The following is an 11,592-nucleotide window of genomic DNA, read 5'->3' as shown; positions in this document are numbered from 1 at the left end:
AAACGTTTAGAATTTAAATTGCTTGGCTGGTGGAATGTTTCAACCTTTCCTCACGAGGGCTGATCTCCTCTGTTTGTGAGGCCCATTAAAAGTAATACATGGTCACATCCTAGCAGAAGAGCTAATTATTATTTTTTTTTTTATTTGAACCATCACTTAAACAATCATGCCCAGTGCCAACTGATTTGCGAAGTTCTGTTCATTACATAACAGTAATAAATAGCATCCTGCTCAATATAATAAAGGATAAATCGACCCAAACAAAATATAACTCTTTTCTGTAGCGCTTTCTAGAAAAAGGCAAATCAACCTCCTTTATTCAAATGTTATGGCTATGTTTATGGGAGAACCACAGGAGGTAATTATATATCAGGTAGAGCTTAGAATACAAATTCAATTTATTTACAGCAAGGTGCTCTTAATTGCTACTAAAAGAATGTTCTTATATTTTTGACATTTGTGACACTTCACCCCACTCAGTTTCATCTTAGCCTCCTGTCTTTCTCTCCCATAATGCCTCCTGGCATGTGTACACCAAATATTTAAATAAAATAGGCTTCATATTCTTATTTCCATCTCTGTGTGTGTGTATATGAAATGTGTGTGCATATATATATGTATATAAATGGAGAAAAAATCCCAGAACTTTTCTGAAGTTTTAATAGCTTTACTGAGAAGCTCTCCAGATGAGGATTATGTCTTCTTTTATAGATTGTATCAGTTTGAGTAGAGTGTCAGCTTGCAGTAAAAGAAAGAACTGCGTAGCTGAACAAAAAGGTGCGTGTAATAATTTTTCTGAAGAGAATGAGAAAGTGGAATTTGCTATACTGGATCATATAATTCACTGTTAAAGTCTTGTGGCTGACAGAAGTCTTGTTCTGACAGAGCCAATAGTTGATGACTGACAAGATGTGAAAGTCCTAGCAACATGTACTAATATATGAATATATGGCCATACACGTATAAATCCAAGCAAAGGAAGACACTTTTCCTTGATCTCTCTAGTGACGTGTGAAATGCCATAGCATAATTACCCCTTTTTTTCTAGGCCACAGAAAGTTTTCAATCATAATGCCTTTTTTTTTTTTTTAATTGAAAGCTTAGATGCTATGGACTTGTTCAAGTTATCACTGTAATGAGTGCTGTCATGACACTTAGAGCTACCCATGATATTAATTTAAAAAGAAAATTTTAAATTAGCTTGTCCTCAATAGGCAGCACCAAGCCTGCTATTTCTCTCCTCCAGGCAAAAGCTTAGTGAGAAAATTCTTCTCTGGTATATCCTGTAATCAGTGAAGTGATTTGCCAAAAAGATACGCTTTAGCTGTTTGTCTGAGGTTGGTCTTTCGAACTGAGATGAATCATCAGCAAACTTGACTTTTGGAGTGACTTGAATGTATACACCATATTTTCAAATATAGATTTGGAATCCTCTGATCTGATCCTGAAATGTTTGAGGAAAGTGATGGAGTGTAGATTTCTTAAATCATTTAAAATAAGGTTAATATAGGTTAAGATTATATATAGGGAATTACCCTGGAAAGTAAATGGGAAGTCATTGCCAGTAACATCTTTGAAATCTTCTTAACACAGAGCCACTTTAGTAACCAGATGTGGGGCTTCCCAGATATTACAAACTAAAGCAGAAACAGTTAAGGAAATGTAAATAGGAGTCTTAAGAAAAAAATCCTGTAGAATGAAACACTTAAATGCGTTGGGTTTGTTCCAGACTATCTGTCTTTCCCTGTGGCTGACGTTCCTCACGAGTAAAACAAGATACTTAAACATTGGCAAATTTCTTCCTTGGCTTTTATCTTTTGCCTATAGAGAAAACCTGTGAATCACTTCCTTTCCTAAGAAGCCTAGAACGACTAGTTAGTTAGAGAATGAAGCTATGATGAACAGCTGACTAAAGTTTTTTTAAGGACATCATAAGATATTAATGTGAATCAGCAGAGCATTGCAAATATTCTTGCTGAAAATAACAGCTTGTTTCATAATTTCAGTATGTTTGTCCATCCATCTAACAAGTTCACAGTCTGAAAATCTGGCAGACTTCAGCTGGATATCTCTTTTTTTTCTTTTATTTAATTGGGTTTCTGGAAATCTTTCAGGATTAATTACTGGTGAATCTCTACGACAAAATAAGAATGAAATATTTTGGTAGAATACTGGAGGGAGAAGAATTCTGATATTTTTTTTTCAAATTAAAGGTCTCAGTCTAGCAACAATTATTCAATTCAAGTGTTTTAATTCCATGTGATTACTTGGCTTTTTAGCTCTGAGGGTTGCTGGATCTTCTTTGACCTGAGACAGAAGAGCGCAGAAACATGTATTTGTCAGTAATGTAATTTAAATCACTAATACGAGCTGTATGTTGAAAATTAAGCATGTAACTTATGTCTGTCCTTGAATCCTTAGCAATTTGTAAAATCAGGCTTTGTATGAATGAAAGTTACAGGGACAGTCTCTGAAACCAAGAACAGTATTTTTAGACCACATCAGTTTCAGAGGAATAACTTAAAAACAAGAGACACTCCGCCTTTGTGTCTAATAGATATGTGAAACGCTAAAATGACCGACCTTATTCATGGGTCATGTGTGGGATTATTAAATAGTTGTCACTCTCTTCCACATGTTCTGGAAGCTCCAAGTTTGCCTTGAGGAGGCTGAACTTGGATGAAAAATATATTTAATATTTTCCCCCTAGAAAGTAAGGAGGGGAAAAAAGCTTTATGGAGCCTGGAAGGATCTATTGCATTTCTGTTGCAGTCATTTTTAGCTAGGGAGAGGAAACTGGGAGATCTTGGGCTTGGCTAAAGGAGGTCCTGAGGCAGAGGTGCTGCTATTGCTCTTCACGTGGTTCAGGGGGTAACACCGAGTCCTGGCCCTTCCCCACCTCACTCAAAGTAAGCGAGTTAACTTCGGTCTCCCAACTCACAAGAGTGACTGTACCCAACTCCTAGTGTTGTGCCAGTGTGGGTGTGTAAATAAATACATTTTATATATATATATATAAATACATTTATATATACATAGATATATTAAATTCCTTTGTAAAACGAAGTGTATCAGAAATGCCAAAATACGCATTTTTCCTTTTTCTCCCCTTTTTGTTTTCTGGGCAAAAATAATTTGATTGTAATTTTGGAGTAAGTTTGGCCCCTAAAAACAGTAAACTTCAGTGAATCATCCTCGACTCTTTCCTTTCTCTGGAAACACGCCCAGTTACAAGTGAAATACTTTGAAATTATGGCAGCTTCTTGAACTGCAGATTCAGATACCCCCAAAATCACCAGTGACTTATGAAATATTTAACCTTTAGAGGCATATATAGAAAGCAAGAGGACATGTAACTGAATGAGCATGCTGCTTGTACAGCAAGCTTTTTGTTCAGGCTCCTTCTAAGGGAGGCCTTAAGCGGTACTTCAAAACTTAGAAGAGAGGAGGAGAGTGGATTGGTAATATAAGAACTACCATGCACAACATAAAGTTATTGAAAAGTTAACAGTCTATGGCAATTTTTATTTTCTATTGTCTTATTTTGACAAGAATAATTTATTTTAGTTTTCTGAACAGCAAACCCTCCTGGCATGGCGCATGCACTGGAGTTACGAAAACCGCTTTTAAAATTTTACTTTTCTACTCAGTAATCAAAATGATACTACATAATGATGTATTATTTCAAGTACCGCTCTTTGCCACTTTCTTAATCTCTTTCTACCTACATAGGTTAGTTGAATGTATGACTATAATAGTTTTTAGCAAAGAGAGAATTAATGCCCGTTGAGTTTAGGCGGCTAGTTTGCCCTCATAAAGGAGTGCCCCTTTCTTTGCAAGGGTTAACAGCAGAATGGCTACTTAGACACTGAACTCTATAGCAGTCCTGGCACCCAAGTCGAATAATGCAGGATTAGGCAGTACTGTCACCACTATAAAACACTGCCTTTGTAGATAGTGGTAGAACTAGAAGGAATAGATCCGTAGGAAATATACACTAGGGTTTTTTCTCAGGTGAGACTGTGTTCATTTACCCTACCTGGGGCTGTGGCCAATACATTCCATTAATGGAAACTAGTGCAAAGCTGCAGTGCCACATTTGTCATGATACACACAGACAGAACAACAATTTTACTTGACTTGATGAATTTGAGAGGTCAGGGACTATCTGATCCTGTTCTGACATATGAGCTGCACTGTTTCATAGAAATTAAATCTTAGAAGTAAGGAAGGCCTTCATTGTCATGTTTACTGTTTAAGCTACAATTCCAGCAGAATTTATGTAATTTAAACACTAGATTACACCTGGGAATTGAGCTAATCTGACAGCCCCGTGGTGGGTTACCCAACACAGTCCTGGTATTGGAACCATGCTTTTTGCTAGCTCCGTACAGCACGAAGGGCGTTGAGGCTATCTGACCAACCTCTTTCTCCTGATATATAGGATTTCTTACGCGTTTTGGTAGGGTGTGTATGATCAGGCAGTCCAAAAAACAGCATGTCAAACAAGATGGACCACACATCTGATTTAGTGTAGTAATTCCTATGTTCCTACAGTTAGTTGCTATGGGAAATAATACTTATAATGTAATCCAATACAATTACTGGCAGGAGACAATCCCAGAATCGGAATTTTAGAGTTTTGTTCAAAATGAAAAGCATGTGTTAAAAGCCATATTGATTATTTTAATCCAGTCTCCCATAGCAATATTGTTAAGCAGTATGACTCCTCTTTGTCTATAGTTTGCCTGGCAGGAGAGGAACAAAGGCATTGATCTGCTATTAACTAAATATACTGGAGAATACTTTGTACTAACCATTTGAATAGGAAATGGAAGAATGCTTTAAAATAACATTTGCTACCATGCTTCATGATATCACCATAGTAACTAAGAGTTCAGTCTGAATGCTGTGCTTTTGTGCTTGAATTTTCACACAGAAAAGAGACATTAGCTACTGGTCTTTAAATAAGAAAACTGATCATTAATTTTTCACTTTGTAAAGTCCCATTAACCAGAGCATATTTGCAAAATGATATGCATCAAACAAAGAACACAGCAATTTTAAATTAAAGAAAATTATGATTCAATGCACCATAAAAATGGTTTATTTAAATCCATGTTTTCAAAAATAATAACATTACACAGCCTTTAAGTCTAAGTCAAAAATGGCTAGATAGCTCAGGGGCTTTGACTAGGATGTTGAAGCACACATCTATTCATGTCCTTTCAAATACAGCTCAGGTTGGTGGCAAAAGGAAGCTGTTTCAAGATCATGGTTTGGTTGCACTAGTAAAATGCACTTGTGATCATCAGGAAGCTGTAGGTGTTTAGGTATTTAGAAATTTGTTTCTAATGGCAGTGAACTGGCTGCTTTAGTGATGGTGATGGGAACATGGCATGAAGATAACACAATCTGCAACTAAGGAACCTTGAACAAGTCTCTCTCTGATGGTGCAATCTGAAGGTGAACGTGTGCTGTGGTTTCTGTGTTATAGCTCTGGCATCACAATAAAGGCTCCTGTTAACTCATCTCAATAGGTTTCATATTCTAAACCAAATTAAACATGTAAAACACAACCTGCTTACAATTATGATTCACACAGTTACGCTGGCTTAAGTAATTAGTATTGATAGTAAAACTGACAGTAAACTTAAATGGTAACAATTCCTGCAAATTAAATTAGGATAGTATTTTCCCCCATCCTATGCAGGTCCAGAGAACTACACTGTGAGAGAACTAAGGCCTTCAGTCACATTTCGCTCCTTGTGAAAACAATATAATACAAAAAGCATGTACAGGCTTGCTTGTGCCTTAGATATGGAACTTGACTCCACTAGACGTGTGACACAGCAGTGGTTTTTTTTTTAGGAACAAAGGAAGGGTGAACTCAAAGGATCCATAGGTTGCTCCTCAGTGGAGAAGAAAGTAAACAATATGGAGTGGCTGTTCTGACTGAGTCTTAAATCGTGAAAAAGTAAATAACTGTCCCTACTTCAGAGAGAATTCTGTCTTTCCCAAGCAAAGAGAAATTCTATCACAATAATCCAGCTGCTTGATGCGTAAATTTAGAGGGATTAGATACACTACACCAATCACGAAACTGTAATGGTCTCTGTGATGATCACTGGAACTCCTAGAGCTGATGCAACTTAAATATTGACAGAGGAAGGGTCTGCTTGTCACAGCTAAAGTACTGCAGTTCTTGATTCGTACATATGAAAGTAATTTTAAAAGTTTATTCAACATTCCTGTGAATTTCTTTTTTTGTAGTAAATGATTTCATTAAATCTATGAGGGACGATTATCGGTCAAAAATGAAGCTTTTCATAATGCAATGCATGAAATTGTATTCTTAACACCCATATTGCTTGATTTGATATCTGACATGAAGGACATTTAAAAATACTTACATAGGGTGCCGCTAGTGTATGTAGCACAAATGTTGCTGTTAGTGTAACAGACTGTTGTAACTCTGATGGAAGAGGAAAATATAATAGCAATATAATAACAGTTAACAGCTTTGAATAACTAACTGCTTTAGGTTAAAATCTTTGGAAATATTACCATTTGCGGTATTGTTGAATATTAAGTGCAGCTACATATACATCCCTTTACGACTCTTTAATAGTACAACAATGCACCGTGGAAGAGTAATGAAAAATTTATGTCATTTCAAAAGAAGATATGGATAATATTCATTCATTATTGGTCAAACTTTTCTGGATATTAGAGAAGTGAGTTAACTGTAAGTGCTTGTTTCAAACCAGATTTCACACTGGAAATAAGAAAAGACATTTGCCTTCCAGGTACTTACCGATTCCATTAGACATGATGGATTTTTTGTATTATAGAGATTCTTAGAAGATGAAAAATACTGATTGCTTCCCTTCTCTAATATAGTAATAGTTCATGTCTTGGAACTAGTTTTATTGTCAAAGTGAATAATATTTTAATATGTTTAGAGATGGCCTCATTCTTCTTGATGGAAAAATGAAATGACTTTTGACATTAGGGTGTTTTGTTATCTGTTCCTTGAGTAACATCAATATCGCATAATTTTGATGGTGTGCTTCAGGTGTGATTTCTGGAAACAAAATGCAAGAGAAAAAATGTCCTTAATACGTTACAGTTTGGGGTCCTTCTCTGTAAATTGTGTTGTGTGTTAGAGCAAAAGCATTTAGGTTTCCTGTAGAGCAAATACTAAACTAAATCAGAGGTCTGTATCAGAATGCTCTTTAGAATAGCTTTTTAATTTATTCTTTAGCACTGAAATGTTTACTAACTTCTCATATAACAATATGTTTGATTTCCAAGCCTGACCCCGCTGGACGATGATAATATCTAAGGAGAAGTTCCTGAGTGGGTATAAGTTGCTGCCCGCTTTAGAGGTAAGTCACTTATAGTTCGATTTGTCTTCCCTGTAAGTGGCTGGTAAGTTTGTTGAATATTGTGATTAAAGTAAATCAGCCTAGTATTACTTAATTTTGTTTCCTGTTTTTTCTTTATTTTTGTGTGCAGTCAAGACTATTAGTTGTTTTATTGCCATTTATCATATCTGTATGCAGTATATCACTCCTTTCACTGTAAAATATGAAATAATAGTACAAATAAATTTATTGGTGGTTCAGTTTTACAGATCTGGCATTCTTGGTCCAAAAGGAAAATTACCTTGGACTCCTTCTGCTTCTGTTCTTGAACTAAGTAGGAAAAATGAATCTGAGTTCTGCAAAAGTAAAAACACTCAGGGACAAATCTCTACCTTTTACTTGCAAAGGGAAATTATCAGGTGGAACTTAAAATGGGATAAATAAGAGGCTCAGTTTCCTGAACATGGAGATTTTAGGAGAGAGACTGTGTCAAGGGGTTTTGTTTTTGAGAAAGTGTCTGTGTATTTCCAGGCTTTCAGTCTGAATACTCCTGTTAATGTAAAAGAGTGACTATTTGAACAAAGAAAAAAATACATGCTGTAAAAAAAAATATGCCAGAATATCTCCTATAAAGAGCTAGAGAGCTTTACTTCTGCCCAGTAACTTAGCTGTTCAGCTCTCTGGGTTTGCTGGCTCGGTAAGCAGTGGATTGTGAGTGGCAGGCTTAGCTCCTGTCTAGGACTTTACATTTCAATCTCCCTCATAAGTGCAAAAAAGTTACCAGAAGCCTTCAGAATCTCTTTTCTTTCCGGCGTTCCTTTACTGTAGCAGTTCATGTTAATATATACATCACTTAAAGTGCTGGCAGCTGAAATGATACAAGAGCAGAGCACTGACTTCAAAGCCAGAGAGGCGCTTAGTAAGTTATCTCGCTGTCAAAAAATAAACCCAGAACTTAGTTGCGTAGAAGAATACTGAATGAGTATTGAATACCTAGAACCCCAAAGGGTCTTTAGTGCAAGAGTAAGCAATGTTATCACGTCCCTTGTTGAGGCATTTGCTCTGTAAGCAGACTGTCACGGTGACTCTTTGTGCAGCGCAAGAAAGGTCAGTGTCTAATACGTTCACGCGAGACGCAAAACCAGATGAAAATCAGTGTAACCTTCCAGTAGGAAATGGTGAGGACAGGGATATGTCTGCCTCTCTCTGGGCTTTAGGTGTCTTATACAATACTTTCCTGGAGATTCCTTCTTTTAATTGGGATTTTCAGTAGTGAGCCTACTGTTTTCTTTAAAAAGTGAGCATGTACCTTTTCAAGTATGTCAAGAAGAGAAGGCAGGCAGTGTTCTCTCATCCTTCTCACTTTTCTTTTTCCCTTTAAAAAGTTTTGATATCATCTTATGTGAAACAAAAAAAATCCTGAATGAATCTGTGAAATATACCTAGTTTATAAATGACTTTAATAGGAGTCTCATCACTCTTAAGGGAGAGGTGTTTGCTTGTTTATTTAAGTCAAATTTTGTATCAGCCGGTCAAGGTTTAGACAAATCTTTGCAAACTCGGGTTGCAAGACACTTCATATACATAATTTTTAACAGCACATTGTAACTCAGGGGCTTGTCCAGTTCAGTGCAGGAAGGTAATAAATAACCTGAGTTTGTGTAAGCAGCAGATCCAGCAGACACATCAATGAACCCCGTTTTGAGATATATTCAGTGCTATAGCAAAGAAAAACAGTTGAGCTGGCAAAAAAAAGAGAAAGAAGAAAAAACTTCTGAAGAAATCTGTATTTTTATAAAAACAAGGAAAAAGAGGTAGAGAAAAGGGATTGCCCAAGACAATCAATATGAAGAAGCTTCTGAACTGGTGGTAGGGAATGGGGGTAAGAAAGACTCATGTTTATCTCTCTATAACCAGGCAAGGTAGATAACAACACTTACATCCTTCCTTGGAGATCCCTGTATGGCATGCAACTGCTGTCATGCCAACCTGAACCTATGGGCTGAAGCTCAGCCACTCCTTTGGTGGCTTTGGGCTGATGGCACCAGAGGGTTTAGTTTACCATGATTTTGGTGTGCCATCCACAGCAGCTTGGGCAGAAAAGCCCCTTTTCAGCTACACTAAATGCTAATTGTTCCAAGATAGAATCTCTTCCCTAGTACCGAGTACAAAAATACCGTTATTGTATGGCATTTGTGCCCGAAATTTAGGAAGTTTAGTATTACCTACCAGTTTACAGACCTTTCTATTCTAGTGGCATCAGAGCCTCAGTGAATTTTTAGTTCCTTGATGTATTGGGGTAAAATTCTTACAGCTAAACCCAAAGACACCACTGTCATTGATTTCAGTGGCTTGCTGCACTGTGCTTAAAGACCCCATTAATTTCTGTTGGCCTAGTGAGTCAGCGCTCAGTGGTAAACGATAGAATACTAAATTCCAGTGATTGCCTATAATAATAATAAATATTACTCTAAATGAGTAAGAATGCAGGATTTCTCAGTAAGAATTTCTCAATCTTTTTTTATATCCCTATTTTATTCTTTTTTCGAATTTTTTGTTTCTTTCCCTATTCTTTTTTTCTCTTTTGCTTTCTGAATGTGAATAAATAGATTCTTGACTGGATAAAGTTAAAGAAAGTTGAAAGTTCATGGCATGTTGCCTGTACATTACTCAATTAATATATGCCCAGATGATTTAGGGTTATTTCCTTACGTGTCAGCCATAGGTAGGGTAGATAATTTCCTACGCTCATGGCTATCATTGGTGCTGTCACTGGGCTATCATCGGTTTGCAGATGCATATATAGGACAGTAAAATCATCTTGGTTTTGAATACATTTATCTATAATTCATCTTTTGGTTTGTGGAAGAGTTGAGATTTGTAGATATGTATATATTTTCCGCTTATACAGATCTATCATAGCTGGATTCTGGAATTCATTTTCTAACATTTGCTGCAATTTTCTGAAAACAGATTGGCTTCCTTAAGAACACTGACTGAGTAACCAACACAAAGTATTTACATTCTAATACTTTGGTGTTTTGTTGTTTTGTTTTTTTTTCCTTAGGAGGTATGTTTATATATAAATTGCAGTCAGGGATTTGTTGTTGAGACCAGCACTATGAACTTTCCCCAATAAAAGCTGAAGCTGTGAGACAATCAGGTAAATCCGTATACAAATCTAGAATTAAATCAACTGTCTTGCATGTGATGACTCCTCTTGGCCCGCAACCCTTTCACTGCAATGCAAAACTAAGTTTTTTTCTTCCTGATGGGGCCTTAATTGTATAGTCGCATATCTAAATGTTGGTTTTGGTTTAGAATAAAACTTACACAAGCTATTTGAAAAACTTTGCTTAAGATTCAGGGGGTTTTGCGCTGATTACTATGAGAAGAAAGAATTTCTGATAAAAACAAAACCACCCCCCCTATATTTTTTGCTTATGCATTTTTTTGAAAAATTTCCAATAAAATTAAAAGCCAAATTATTTCATATTCCATACATAGTTCTACATAATTTCCAGGTTTATACAGATTCATTATACTAGGGCTTCACAAACATGAATGGTCATGCTACTTACTGTAGATCTCACGGTCTTCATAATACAAGCAGTCTTGTAAATATGCCTACATTTTAATTAAAAGCAGGGAAAAATCAGAAGCACGATGCCTTCTCTTCCCCAAAAAGGCAGAGTCACACCTTAGCCAATATCATACAGTCTGAAAACAGAAAATAAAGAATCATTATGAAACAATTCTCATGGCAAAAAAGCAGAGTGGCTGATGAGAACTTTGTCTAAGGTGTCTTTGCTTCAAGGTAATTTTTGGCATCATAGTTAAAAAAGTTCAGTGTTAAGGAAAGGGCCTCCATAGATGATGATGTTGGTTAGCTATCGGTATTTAAATGTTTTAAGTTTTGTGTTTCTGAAGGATTTGTATATGATTGTCCAATTCTACTATATAGATTAGAAAAACCTCTGATAAAGAAGATTATAATGTATATTATCTGCAATACTGCATACAACTAGAATGAATATTCTTTCAGATGGCTTTTGAGAGAGAAGTCCTTTTCTAAGAATGGGAAAATTCAGAGCTGTAACAGAATTTTGGATGCTAGAGATGGGATTATACAATAATTTCCAGTCAATTCTTATGATAATACAAGATTGTTCTTCGTGCAGCCTCTAGCGTTTTGCCCATTGCAGTAGGCAGGGCTGCTGTC

Source organism: Charadrius vociferus, unplaced genomic scaffold (genome assembly GCF_000708025.1).
Source record: "Charadrius vociferus isolate BGI_N301 unplaced genomic scaffold, ASM70802v2 scaffold159, whole genome shotgun sequence".
In the NCBI taxonomy this organism is placed as follows: domain Eukaryota; kingdom Metazoa; phylum Chordata; class Aves; order Charadriiformes; family Charadriidae; genus Charadrius; species Charadrius vociferus.
This window is presented reverse-complemented; position numbering follows the sequence as displayed.